At 42.7% G+C, this 9,769-nt stretch overlaps 29 non-coding genes and 3 pseudogenes across 29 annotated transcripts; all 32 read left to right on the forward strand.

Annotated features, from left to right (window-relative positions):
• The first annotated feature begins 60 nt into the window (after positions 1-60).
• On the forward strand, positions 61-179 carry LOC136204725 (5S ribosomal RNA). Its single transcript, XR_010675551.1, has one exon. It is a non-coding gene; the product is annotated as a 5S ribosomal RNA (ribosomal RNA).
• Positions 180-369: 190 nt separating this feature from the next.
• On the forward strand, positions 370-488 carry LOC136204749 (5S ribosomal RNA). The gene has a single exon (XR_010675575.1). It is a non-coding gene; the product is annotated as a 5S ribosomal RNA (ribosomal RNA).
• Positions 489-678: 190 nt separating this feature from the next.
• Positions 679-797, forward strand: LOC136204763 (5S ribosomal RNA). The gene has a single exon (XR_010675589.1). It is a non-coding gene; the product is annotated as a 5S ribosomal RNA (ribosomal RNA).
• Positions 798-987: 190 nt separating this feature from the next.
• LOC136204872 (5S ribosomal RNA) lies at positions 988-1,106 on the forward strand. The gene has a single exon (XR_010675692.1). It is a non-coding gene; the product is annotated as a 5S ribosomal RNA (ribosomal RNA).
• Positions 1,107-1,295: 189 nt separating this feature from the next.
• On the forward strand, positions 1,296-1,413 carry LOC136204877 (5S ribosomal RNA; annotated as a pseudogene).
• A 126-nt stretch (positions 1,414-1,539) lies between these two features.
• Positions 1,540-1,658, forward strand: LOC136204874 (5S ribosomal RNA; annotated as a pseudogene).
• A 190-nt stretch (positions 1,659-1,848) lies between these two features.
• Positions 1,849-1,967, forward strand: LOC136204651 (5S ribosomal RNA). Its single transcript, XR_010675482.1, has one exon. It is a non-coding gene; the product is annotated as a 5S ribosomal RNA (ribosomal RNA).
• Positions 1,968-2,156: 189 nt separating this feature from the next.
• Positions 2,157-2,274, forward strand: LOC136204745 (5S ribosomal RNA). Its single transcript, XR_010675571.1, has one exon. It is a non-coding gene; the product is annotated as a 5S ribosomal RNA (ribosomal RNA).
• Positions 2,275-2,464: 190 nt separating this feature from the next.
• LOC136204695 (5S ribosomal RNA) lies at positions 2,465-2,583 on the forward strand. Its single transcript, XR_010675524.1, has one exon. It is a non-coding gene; the product is annotated as a 5S ribosomal RNA (ribosomal RNA).
• A 189-nt stretch (positions 2,584-2,772) lies between these two features.
• LOC136204843 (5S ribosomal RNA) lies at positions 2,773-2,891 on the forward strand. The gene has a single exon (XR_010675665.1). It is a non-coding gene; the product is annotated as a 5S ribosomal RNA (ribosomal RNA).
• A 189-nt stretch (positions 2,892-3,080) lies between these two features.
• On the forward strand, positions 3,081-3,199 carry LOC136204835 (5S ribosomal RNA). The gene has a single exon (XR_010675658.1). It is a non-coding gene; the product is annotated as a 5S ribosomal RNA (ribosomal RNA).
• Positions 3,200-3,389: 190 nt separating this feature from the next.
• On the forward strand, positions 3,390-3,508 carry LOC136204814 (5S ribosomal RNA). The gene has a single exon (XR_010675638.1). It is a non-coding gene; the product is annotated as a 5S ribosomal RNA (ribosomal RNA).
• Positions 3,509-3,697: 189 nt separating this feature from the next.
• On the forward strand, positions 3,698-3,816 carry LOC136204613 (5S ribosomal RNA). Its single transcript, XR_010675445.1, has one exon. It is a non-coding gene; the product is annotated as a 5S ribosomal RNA (ribosomal RNA).
• A 190-nt stretch (positions 3,817-4,006) lies between these two features.
• On the forward strand, positions 4,007-4,125 carry LOC136204607 (5S ribosomal RNA). Its single transcript, XR_010675439.1, has one exon. It is a non-coding gene; the product is annotated as a 5S ribosomal RNA (ribosomal RNA).
• A 189-nt stretch (positions 4,126-4,314) lies between these two features.
• Positions 4,315-4,433, forward strand: LOC136204562 (5S ribosomal RNA). Its single transcript, XR_010675396.1, has one exon. It is a non-coding gene; the product is annotated as a 5S ribosomal RNA (ribosomal RNA).
• A 190-nt stretch (positions 4,434-4,623) lies between these two features.
• Positions 4,624-4,742, forward strand: LOC136204703 (5S ribosomal RNA). Its single transcript, XR_010675530.1, has one exon. It is a non-coding gene; the product is annotated as a 5S ribosomal RNA (ribosomal RNA).
• Positions 4,743-4,931: 189 nt separating this feature from the next.
• LOC136204832 (5S ribosomal RNA) lies at positions 4,932-5,050 on the forward strand. The gene has a single exon (XR_010675655.1). It is a non-coding gene; the product is annotated as a 5S ribosomal RNA (ribosomal RNA).
• Positions 5,051-5,239: 189 nt separating this feature from the next.
• LOC136204467 (5S ribosomal RNA) lies at positions 5,240-5,358 on the forward strand. The gene has a single exon (XR_010675310.1). It is a non-coding gene; the product is annotated as a 5S ribosomal RNA (ribosomal RNA).
• Positions 5,359-5,546: 188 nt separating this feature from the next.
• LOC136204817 (5S ribosomal RNA) lies at positions 5,547-5,665 on the forward strand. The gene has a single exon (XR_010675641.1). It is a non-coding gene; the product is annotated as a 5S ribosomal RNA (ribosomal RNA).
• A 189-nt stretch (positions 5,666-5,854) lies between these two features.
• On the forward strand, positions 5,855-5,973 carry LOC136204696 (5S ribosomal RNA). Its single transcript, XR_010675525.1, has one exon. It is a non-coding gene; the product is annotated as a 5S ribosomal RNA (ribosomal RNA).
• A 190-nt stretch (positions 5,974-6,163) lies between these two features.
• On the forward strand, positions 6,164-6,282 carry LOC136204791 (5S ribosomal RNA). Its single transcript, XR_010675617.1, has one exon. It is a non-coding gene; the product is annotated as a 5S ribosomal RNA (ribosomal RNA).
• Positions 6,283-6,471: 189 nt separating this feature from the next.
• On the forward strand, positions 6,472-6,590 carry LOC136204808 (5S ribosomal RNA). Its single transcript, XR_010675633.1, has one exon. It is a non-coding gene; the product is annotated as a 5S ribosomal RNA (ribosomal RNA).
• Positions 6,591-6,780: 190 nt separating this feature from the next.
• On the forward strand, positions 6,781-6,899 carry LOC136204605 (5S ribosomal RNA). The gene has a single exon (XR_010675437.1). It is a non-coding gene; the product is annotated as a 5S ribosomal RNA (ribosomal RNA).
• Positions 6,900-7,087: 188 nt separating this feature from the next.
• On the forward strand, positions 7,088-7,206 carry LOC136204608 (5S ribosomal RNA). Its single transcript, XR_010675440.1, has one exon. It is a non-coding gene; the product is annotated as a 5S ribosomal RNA (ribosomal RNA).
• A 189-nt stretch (positions 7,207-7,395) lies between these two features.
• LOC136204804 (5S ribosomal RNA) lies at positions 7,396-7,514 on the forward strand. The gene has a single exon (XR_010675629.1). It is a non-coding gene; the product is annotated as a 5S ribosomal RNA (ribosomal RNA).
• Positions 7,515-7,704: 190 nt separating this feature from the next.
• LOC136204754 (5S ribosomal RNA) lies at positions 7,705-7,823 on the forward strand. Its single transcript, XR_010675580.1, has one exon. It is a non-coding gene; the product is annotated as a 5S ribosomal RNA (ribosomal RNA).
• Positions 7,824-8,013: 190 nt separating this feature from the next.
• Positions 8,014-8,132, forward strand: LOC136204592 (5S ribosomal RNA). The gene has a single exon (XR_010675425.1). It is a non-coding gene; the product is annotated as a 5S ribosomal RNA (ribosomal RNA).
• A 189-nt stretch (positions 8,133-8,321) lies between these two features.
• LOC136204875 (5S ribosomal RNA) lies at positions 8,322-8,440 on the forward strand (annotated as a pseudogene).
• A 189-nt stretch (positions 8,441-8,629) lies between these two features.
• Positions 8,630-8,748, forward strand: LOC136204844 (5S ribosomal RNA). The gene has a single exon (XR_010675666.1). It is a non-coding gene; the product is annotated as a 5S ribosomal RNA (ribosomal RNA).
• Positions 8,749-8,937: 189 nt separating this feature from the next.
• LOC136204738 (5S ribosomal RNA) lies at positions 8,938-9,056 on the forward strand. The gene has a single exon (XR_010675564.1). It is a non-coding gene; the product is annotated as a 5S ribosomal RNA (ribosomal RNA).
• Positions 9,057-9,246: 190 nt separating this feature from the next.
• On the forward strand, positions 9,247-9,365 carry LOC136204673 (5S ribosomal RNA). Its single transcript, XR_010675503.1, has one exon. It is a non-coding gene; the product is annotated as a 5S ribosomal RNA (ribosomal RNA).
• Positions 9,366-9,553: 188 nt separating this feature from the next.
• Positions 9,554-9,672, forward strand: LOC136204805 (5S ribosomal RNA). The gene has a single exon (XR_010675630.1). It is a non-coding gene; the product is annotated as a 5S ribosomal RNA (ribosomal RNA).
• The last annotated feature ends 97 nt before the right edge of the window (positions 9,673-9,769 follow it).

The raw sequence follows: 9,769 nt of genomic DNA on the forward strand, positions 1-9,769 counted from the left end.
AATTATCTATATTTTAAATGAGAGGGATGGGATATATGCGGCGAGGGAGCGTAGGATGACGGGTGCGATTATACCAGCACTAATGCACCGGATCCCATCAGAACTCCGAAGTTAAACATGCTTGGGCGAGAGTAGTACTAAGATAGGTGACCTCTTAGGAAGTCCTCGTGTTGCACCCCCAAACCTTTTTTTTCCCCGCAACATCTTTTGTTTATTCCCGAAGGGAGCTTGTCCCCGTATTTTCCCTAAAATCGGTTTCTTTCACTGAAAATTTGGTGAATTTACGATTTTTTACCATTTTTTAGATTCAATTATCTATATTTTAAATGAGAGGGATGGGATATATGCGGCGAGGCAGCGTAGGATGACGGGTGCGATCATACCAGCACTAATGCACCGGATCCCATCAGAACTCCGAAGTTAAACGTGCTTGGGCGAGAGTAGCACTAAGATGGTTGACCTCTTGGAAAGTCCTCGTGTTGCACCCCCAAACCTTTTTTTTTCCCGCAGCATCTTTTGTTTATTCCCGAAGGGAGCTTGTCCCCGTATTTTCCCTAAAATCGGTTTCTTTCACTGAAACTTTGGTGAATTTACGAATTTTTACCATTTTTTAGATTCAATTATCTATATTTTAAATGAGAGGGATGGGATATATACGGCGAGGGAGCGTAGGATGACGGGTGCGATCATACCAGCACTAATGAACTGGATCCCATCAGAACTCCGAAGATAAACGGGCTTGGGCGAGAGTAGTACTAAGATGGGTGACCTCTTGGGAAGTCCTCGTGTTGCACCCCCAAACCTTTTTTTTTCCCGCAGTATCTTTTGTTTATTCCTGAAGGGAGCTTGTCCCCGTATTTTCCATAAAATCGGTTTCTTTCACTGAAAATTTGGTGAATTTACGAATTTTTACCATTTTTTAGATTCAATTATCTATATTTTAAATGAGAGGGGTGGGATATATGCGGCGAGGGAGCGTAGGATGACGGGTGCGAACATACCAGAACTAATGCACCGGATCCCATCAGAACTACGAAGTTAAACGTGCTTGGGCGAGAGTAGCACTAAGATGGTTGACCTCTTGGAAAGTCCTCGTGTTGCACCCCCAAACCTTTTTTTTCCCGCAGCATCTTTTGTTTATTCCCGAAGGGAGCTTGTGCCCGTATTTTCCCTAAAATCGGTTTCTTTCACTGAAAATTTGGAGAATTTACGAATTTTTACCATTTTTTAGATTCAATTATCTATATTTTAAATGAGAGGGGTGGGATATATGCGGCGAGGGAGCGTAGGATGACGGGTGCGAACATACCAGAACTAATGCACCGGATCCCATCAGAACTCCGAAGTTAAACGTGCTTGGGCGAGAGTAGCACTAAGATGGTTGCCTCTTGGAAAGTCTTGTGCCCGTATTTTCCCTAAAATCGGTTTCTTTCACTGAAAATTTGGTGAATTTACGAATTTTTACCATTTTTTAGATTGAATTATCTATATTTTAAATGAGAGGGATGGGATATATGCGGCGAGGGAGCGTAGGATGACGGGTGCGATCATACCAGCACTAATGCACCGGGTGCAATCAGAACTCCGAAGTGAAACGTGCTTTGGCGAGAGTAGTACTAAGATGGGTGACCTCTTGGGAAGTCCTCGTGTTGCACCAGCAAACCTTTTTTTTTCCCGCAGCATCTTTTGTTTATTCCCGAAGGGAGCTTGTCCCCGTATTTTCCCTAAAATCGATTTCTTTCACTGAAAATTTGGTGAATTTACGAATTTTTACCATTTTTTAGATTCAATTATCTATATTTTAAATGAGAGGGATGGGATATATGCGGCGAGGGAGCGTAGGATGACGGGTGCGATCATACCAGCACTAATGCACCGGATCCCATCAGAACTCCGAAGTGAAACGTGCTTGGGCGAGAGTAGTACTAAGATGGGTGACCTCTTGGGAAGTCCTCCTGTTGCACCCCCAAACCTTTTTTTTTCCCGCAGCATTTTTGTTTATTCCCGAAGGGAGCTTGTCCCCGTATTTTCCGTAAAATCGGTTTCTTTCACTGAATATTTGGTGAATTTACGAATTTTTACCATTTTTTAGATTCAATTACCTATATTTTAAATGAGATGGATGGGATATATGCGGCGAGGGAGCGTAGGATGACGGGTGCGATCATACCAGCACTAATGCACCGGATCCCATCAGAACTCCGAAGTTAAACGTGCTTGGGCGAGAGTAGTACTAGATCGGTGACCTCTTGGGAAGTCCTCGTGTTGCATCCCCAAACCTTTTTTTTTCCCGCAGCATCTTTTGTTTATTCCCGAAGGGAGCTTGTCAGCGTATTTTCCCTAAAATCGGTTTCTTTCACTGAAAATTTGGTGAATTTATGAATTTTTACCATTTTTTAGATTCAATTATCTATATTTTAAATGAGAGGGATGGGATATATGCGGCGAGGGAGCGTAGGATGACGGGTGCGATCATACCAGCACTAATGCACCGGATCCCATCAGAACTCCGAAGTTAAATGTGCTTGGGCGAGAGTAGTACTAAGATAAGTGACCTCTTGGGAAGTCCTCGTGTTGCACCCCCAAACCTTTTTTTTCCCGCAGCATCTTTTGTTTATTCCCCAAGGGACCTTGTCCCCGTATTTTCCGTAAAATCGGTTTCTTTCACTGAAAATTTGGTGAATTTATGAATTTTTACCATTTTTTAGATTCAATTATCTATATTTTAAATGAGAGGGATGAGATATATGCGGCGAGGGAGCGTAGGATGACAGGTGCAATCATACCAACACTAATGCACCGGATCCAATCAGAACTCCGAAGTGAAACGTGCTTTGGCGAGAGTAGTACTAAGATGGGTGACCTCTTGGGAAGTCCTCGTGTTGCACCCCCAAACCTTTTTTTTCCCGCAGCATCTTTTGTTTATTCCCGAAGGGAGCTTGTCCCCGTATTTTCCCTAAAATCGGTTTCTTTCACTGAAAATTTGGTGAATTTATGAATTTTTACCATTTTTTAGATTCAATTATCTATATTTTAAATGGGAGGGATGGGATATATGCAGCGAGGGAGCGTAGGATGACGGGTGCGATCATACCAACACTAATGCACCGGATCCAATCAGAACTCCGAAGTTAAACGTGCATTGGCGAGCGTAGTACTAAGATGGGTGACCTCTTGGGAAGTCCTCGTGTTGCACCCCCAAACCTTTTTTTTTTCTCACAGCATCTTTTGTTTATTCCCAAAGGGAGCTTGTCCCCGTATTTTCCCTAAAATCGGTTTCTTTCACTGAAAATTTGGTGAATTTACGAATTTTTACCATTTTTAGATTCAATTATCTATATTTTAAATGATAGGGATGGGATATATGCGGCGAGGGAGCGTAGGATGATGGGTGCGATCATACCAGCATTAATGCACCGGATCCAATCAGAACTCCGAAGAGAAACGTGCTTTGGCGAGAGTAGTACTAAGATGGGTGACCTCTTGGGAAGTCCTCGTGTTGCACCCCCAAACCTTTTTTTTCCCGCAACATCTTTTGTTTATTCCCGAAGGGAGCTTGTCCCCGTATTTTCCCTAAAATCGGTTTCTTTCACTGAAAATTTGGTGAATTTACGAATTTTTACCATTTTTTAGATTCAATTATCTATATTTTAAATGAGAGGGATGGGATATATGCGGCGAGGGAGCATAGGATGACGGGTGCGATCATACCAGCACTAATGCACCGGATCCCATCAGAACTCCGAAGTTAAACGTGCTTGGGCGAGAGTAGTACTAAGATGGGTGACCTCTTGGGAAGTCCTCGTGTTGCACCTCCAAACCTTTTTTTTCCCCGCAGCATCTTTTGTTTATACCCGAAGGGAGCTTGTGCCCGTATTTTCCCTAAAATCGGTTTCTTTCATTGAAAATTTGGTGAATTTATGAATTTTTACCATTTTTTAGATTCAATTATCTATATTTTAAATGAGAGGGATGGGATATATGCGGCGAGGGGGCGTAGGATGACGGGTGCGATCATACCAGCACTAATGCACCGGATCCCATTAGAACTCCGAAGTTAAATCTGCTTGGGCGAGAGTAGTACTAAGATGGGTGACCTCTTGGGAAGTCCTCGTGTTGCACCCCCAAACCTTTTTTTTCCCGCACTATCTTTTGTTTATTCCCGAAGGGAGCTTGTCCCCGTATTTTCCCTAAAATCGGTTTCTTTCACTGAAAATTTGGTGAATTTATGAATTTTTACCATTTTTTAGATTCAATTATCTATATTTTAAATGAGAGGGATGGGATATATGCGGCGAGGGAGCGTAGGATGACGGGTGCGATTATACCAGCACTAATGCACCGGATCCCATCAGAACTCCGAAGTTAAACGTGCTTGGGCGAGAGTAGTACTAAGATAGGTGACCTCTTGGGAAGTCCTCGTGTTGCACCCCCAAACCTTTTTTTTCCCCGCAACATCTTTAGTTTATTCCCGAAGGGAGCTTGTCCCCGTATTTTCCCTAAAATCGGTTTCTTTCACTGAAAATTTGGTGAATTTACGAATTTTTACCATTTTTTAGATTCAAATATCTATATTTTAAATGAGAGGGATGGGATATATGCGGCGAGGCAACGTAGGATGACGGGTGCGATCATACCAGCACTAATGCATCGGATCCCATTAGAACTCCGAAGTCAAACGTTCTTGGGCGAGAGTAGTACTAAGATGGGTGACCTCTTGGGAAGTCCTCGTGTTGCACCCCCAAACCTTTTTTTTCCCGCACTATCTTTTGTTTATTCCCGAAGGGAGCTTGTCCCCATATTTTCCCTAAAATCGGTTTCTTTCACTGAAAATTTGGTGAATTTACGAATTTTTACCATTTTTTAGATTCAATTATCTATATTTTAAATGAGAGGGATGAGATATATGCGGCGAGGGAGCGTAGGATGACGGGTGCGAACATACCAGAACTAATGCACCGGATCCCATCAGAACTCCGAAGATAAACGTGCTTGGGCGAGAGTAGCACTAAGATGGGTGACCTCTTAGGAAGTCCTCGTGTTGCACCCCCAAACCTTTTTTTTCCCGCAGCATCTTTTGTTTATTCTCGAAGGGAGCTTGTGCCCGTATTTTCCCTAAAATCGGTTTCTTTCACTAAAAAATTGGTGAATTTACGAATTTTAACAATTTTTTAGATTCAATTGTGTATATTTTAAATGAGAGGGATGGGATATATGCGGCGTGGGAGCGTAGGATGACGGGTGCGATCATACCAGCACTAATGCACCGGATCCCATCAGAACTCCGAAGTTAAACGTGCTTGGGCGAGAGTAGTACTAAGATGGGTGACCTCTTGGAAAGTCCTCGTGTTGCACCCCCAAACCTTTTTTTTCCCGCAGCATTTTTGTTTATTCCCGAAGGGAGCTTGTGCCCGTATTTTCCCTAAAATCGGTTTCTTTCACTGAATATTTGGTGAATTTACGAATTTTTACCATTTTTTAGATTCAATTATCTATATTTTAAATGAGAGGGATGGGATATATGCGGCGAGGGAGCGTAGGATGACCAGTGCGATCATACCAGCACTAATGCACCGGATCCCATCAGAACTCCGAAGTTAAACGTGTTTAGGCGAGAGTAGTACTAAGATAGGTGACCTCTTGGGAAGTCCTCGTGTTGCACCCCCTAACCTTTTTTTTTCCCGCAGCATCTTTTGTTTATTCCCGAAGGGAGCTTGTCCCTGTATTTTCCCTAAAATCGGTTTCTTTCACTGAAAATTTGGTGAATTTACGATTTTTTACCATTTTTAGATTCAATTATCTATATTTTAAATGAGAGGGATGGGATATATGCGGCGAGGGAGCGTAGGATGATGGGTGCGATCATACCAGCACTAATGCACCGGATCCCATCAGAACTCCGAAGTTAAACGAGCATGGGTGAGAGTAGTACTAAAATGGGTGACCTCTTGGGAAGTCCTCGTGTTGCACCCCCAAACCTTTTTTTTTCCCGCAGCATCTTTTGTTTATTCCCAAAGGGAGCTTGTGCCCGTATTTTCCCTAACATCGGTTTCTTTCACTGAAAATTTGGTGAATTTACGAATTTTTACCATTTTTTAGATTCAATTATCTATATTTTAAATGAGAGGGATGGGATATATACGGCGAGGGAGCGTAAGATGACCGGTGTAATCATACCAGCACTAATGCACTGGATCCAATCAGAACTCCGAAGATAAACGTGCTTGGGCGAGAGTAGTACTAAGATGGGTGACCTCTTGGGAAGTCCTCGTGTTGCACCCCCAAACCTTTTTTTCCCCGCAGCATCTTTTGTTTATTCACGAAGGGAGCTTGTGCCCGTATTTTCCCTAAAATCGGTTTCTTTCATTGAAAATTTGGTGAATTTACGAATTTTTACCATTTTTTAGATTCAATTATCTATATTTTAAATGAGAGGGATGGGATATATGCGGCGAGGGAGCGTAGGATGATGGGTGCGATCATACCAGCACTAATGCACTGGATCCCATCAGAACTCCGAAGTGAAACGTGAATGGGTGAGAGTAGTACTAAAATGGGTGACCTCTTGGGAAGTCCTCGTGTTGCACCCCCAAACCTTTTTTTTTCCCGCAACATCTTTTGTTTATTCCCGAAGGGAGCTTGTGCCCGTATTTTCCCTAACATCGGTTTCTTTCACTGAAAATTTGGTGAATTTACGAATTTTTACCATTTTTTAGATTCAATTATCTATATTTTAAATGAGAGGGATGGGATATATACGGCGAGGGAGCGTAGGATGACGGGTGCGATCATACCAGCATTAATGCACTGGATCCCATCAGAACTCCGAAGATAAACGTGCTTGGGCGAGAGTAGTACTTAGATGGGTGACCTCTTGGGAAGTCCTCGTGTTGCACCCCCAAACCTTTTTTTCCCCGCAGCATCTTTTGTTTATTCCCGAGTGAGCTTGTGCCCGTATTTTCCCTAAAATCGGTTTCTTTCATTGAAAATTTGGTGAATTTACGAATTTTTACCATTTTTTAGATTCAATTATCTATATTTTAAATGAGAGGGATGGGATATATGCGGCGAGGGGGCGTAGGATGACGGGTGCGATCATACCAGCACTAATGCACCGGATCCCATTAGAACTCCGAAGTTAAATCTGCTTGGGCGAGAGTAGTACTAAGATGGGTGACCTCTTGGGAAGTCCTCGTGTTGCACCCCCAAACCTTTTTTTTCCCGCAACATCTTTTGTTTATTCCCGAAGGGAGCTTGTCCCCGTATTTTCCCTAAAATCGGTTTCTTTGACTGAAAATTTGGTGAATTTATGAATTTTTACCATTTTTTAAATTCAATTATCTATATTTTAAATGAGAGGGATGGGATATATGCGGCGAGGGAGCGTAGGATGACGGGTGCGATTATACCAGCACTAATGCACCGGATCCCATCAGAACTCCGAAGTTAAACATGCTTGGGTGAGAGTAGTACTAAGATAGGTGACCTCTTAAGAAGTCCTCGTGTTGCACCCCCAAACCTTTTTTTTCCCCGCAACATCTTTTGTTTATTCCCGAAGGGAGCTTGTCCCCGTATTTTCCCTAAAATCGGTTTCTTTCACTGAAAATTTGGTGAATTTACGAATTTTTACCATTTTTTAGATTCAATTATCTATATTTTAAATGAGAGGGATGGGATATATGCGGCGAGGCAGCATAGGATGACGGGTGCGATCATACCAGCACTAATGCACCGGATCCCATCAGAACTCCGAAGTTAAACGTGCTTGGGCGAGGGTAGGACTAAGATGGTTGACCTCTTGGAAAGTCCTCGTGTTGCACCCCCAAACCTTTTTTTTTCCCGCAGCATCTTTTGTTTATTCCCGAAGGGAGCTTGTCCCCGTATTTTCCCTAAAATCGGTTTCTTTCACTGAAACTTTGGTGAATTTACGAATTTTTACCATTTTTTAGATTCAATTATCTATATTTTAAATGAGAGGGATGGGATATATACGTCGAGGGAGCGTAGGATGACGGGTGCGATCATACCAGCACTAATGCACTGGATCCCATCAGAACTCCGAAGATAAACGTGCTTGGGCGAGACTAGTACTAAGATGGGTGACCTCTTGGGAAGTCCTCGTGTTGCACCCCCAAACCTTTTTTTTCCCGCAGTATCTTTTGTTTATTCCTGAAGGGAGCTTGTCCCCGTATTTTCCATAAAATCGGTTTCTTTCACTGAAAATTTGGTGAATTTACGAATTTTTACCATTTTTTAGATTCAATTATCTATATTTTAAATGAGAGGGGTGGGATATATGCGGCGAGGGAGCGTAGGATGATGGGTGCGAACATACCAGAACTAATGCACCGGATCCTATCAGAACTACGAAGTTAAACGTGCTTGGGCGAGAGTAGCACTAAGATGGTTGACCTCTTGGAAAGTCCTCGTGTTGCACCCCCAAACCTTTTTTTTCCCGCAGCATCTTTTGTTTATTCCCGAAGGGAGCTTGTGCCCGTATTTTCCCTAAAATCGGTTTCTTTCACTGAAAATTTGGAGAATTTACGAATTTTTACCATTTTTTAGATTCAATTATCTATATTTTAAATGAGCGGGATGGGATATATGCGGCGAGGGAGCGTAGGATGACGGGTGCGAACATACCAGAACTAATACACCGGATCCCATCAGAACTCCGAAGTTAAACGTGCTTGGGCGAGAGTAGCACTAAGATGGTTGACCTCTTGGAAAGTCCTCGTGTTGCACCCCCAAACCTTTTTTTTCCCGCACCATCTTTTGTTTATTCCCAAAGGGAGCTTGTGCCCGTATTTTCCCTAAAATCGGTTTCTTTCACTGAAAATTTGGTGAATTTACGAATTTTTACCATTTTTTAGATTCAATTATCTATATTTTAAATGAGAGGGATGGGATATATGCGGCGAGGGAGCGTAGGATGACGGGTGCGATCATACCAGCACTAATGCACCGGATCCAATCAGAACTCCGAAGTGAAACGTGCTTTGGCGAGAGTAGTACTAAGATGGGTGACCTCTTGGGAAGTCCTCGTGTTGCACCCCTAAACCTTTTTTTTTCCCGCAGCATCTTTTGTTTATTCCCGAAGGGAGCTTGTCCCCGTATTTTCCCTAAAATCGATTTCTTTCACTGAAAATTTGGTGAATTTACGAATTTTTACCATTTTTTAGATTCAATTATCTATATTTTAAATGAGAGGGATGGGATATATGCGGCGAGGGAGCGTAGGATGACGGGTGCGATCATACCAGCACTAATGCACCGCATCCCATCAGAACTCCGAAGTGAAACGTGCTTGGGCGAGAGTAGTACTAAGATGGGTGACCTCTTGGGAAGTCCTCGTGTTGCACCCCCAAACCTTTTTTTTCCCGCAGCATTTTTGTTTATTCCCGAAGGGAGCTTATGCCCGTATTTTCCCTAAAATCGGTTTCTTTCACTGAATATTTGGTGAATTTACGAATTTTTACCATTTTTTAGATTCAATTATCTATATTTTAAATGGGAGGGATGGGATATATGCGGCGAGGGAGCGTAGGATGACCGGTGCGATCATACCAGCACTAATGCACCGGATCCCATCAGAACCCCGAAGTTAAACGTGTTTAGGCGAGAGTAGTACTAAGATGGGTGACCTCTTGGGAAGTCCTCGTGTTGCACCCCCTAACCTTTTTTTTTTCCCGCAACATCTTTTGTTTATTCCCGAAGGGAGCTTGTCCCTGTATTTTCCCTAAAATCGGTTTCTTTCACTGAAAATTTG

Source organism: Euphorbia lathyris, chromosome 8, assembly GCF_963576675.1.
Source record: "Euphorbia lathyris chromosome 8, ddEupLath1.1, whole genome shotgun sequence".
NCBI lineage: Eukaryota > Viridiplantae > Streptophyta > Magnoliopsida > Malpighiales > Euphorbiaceae > Euphorbia > Euphorbia lathyris.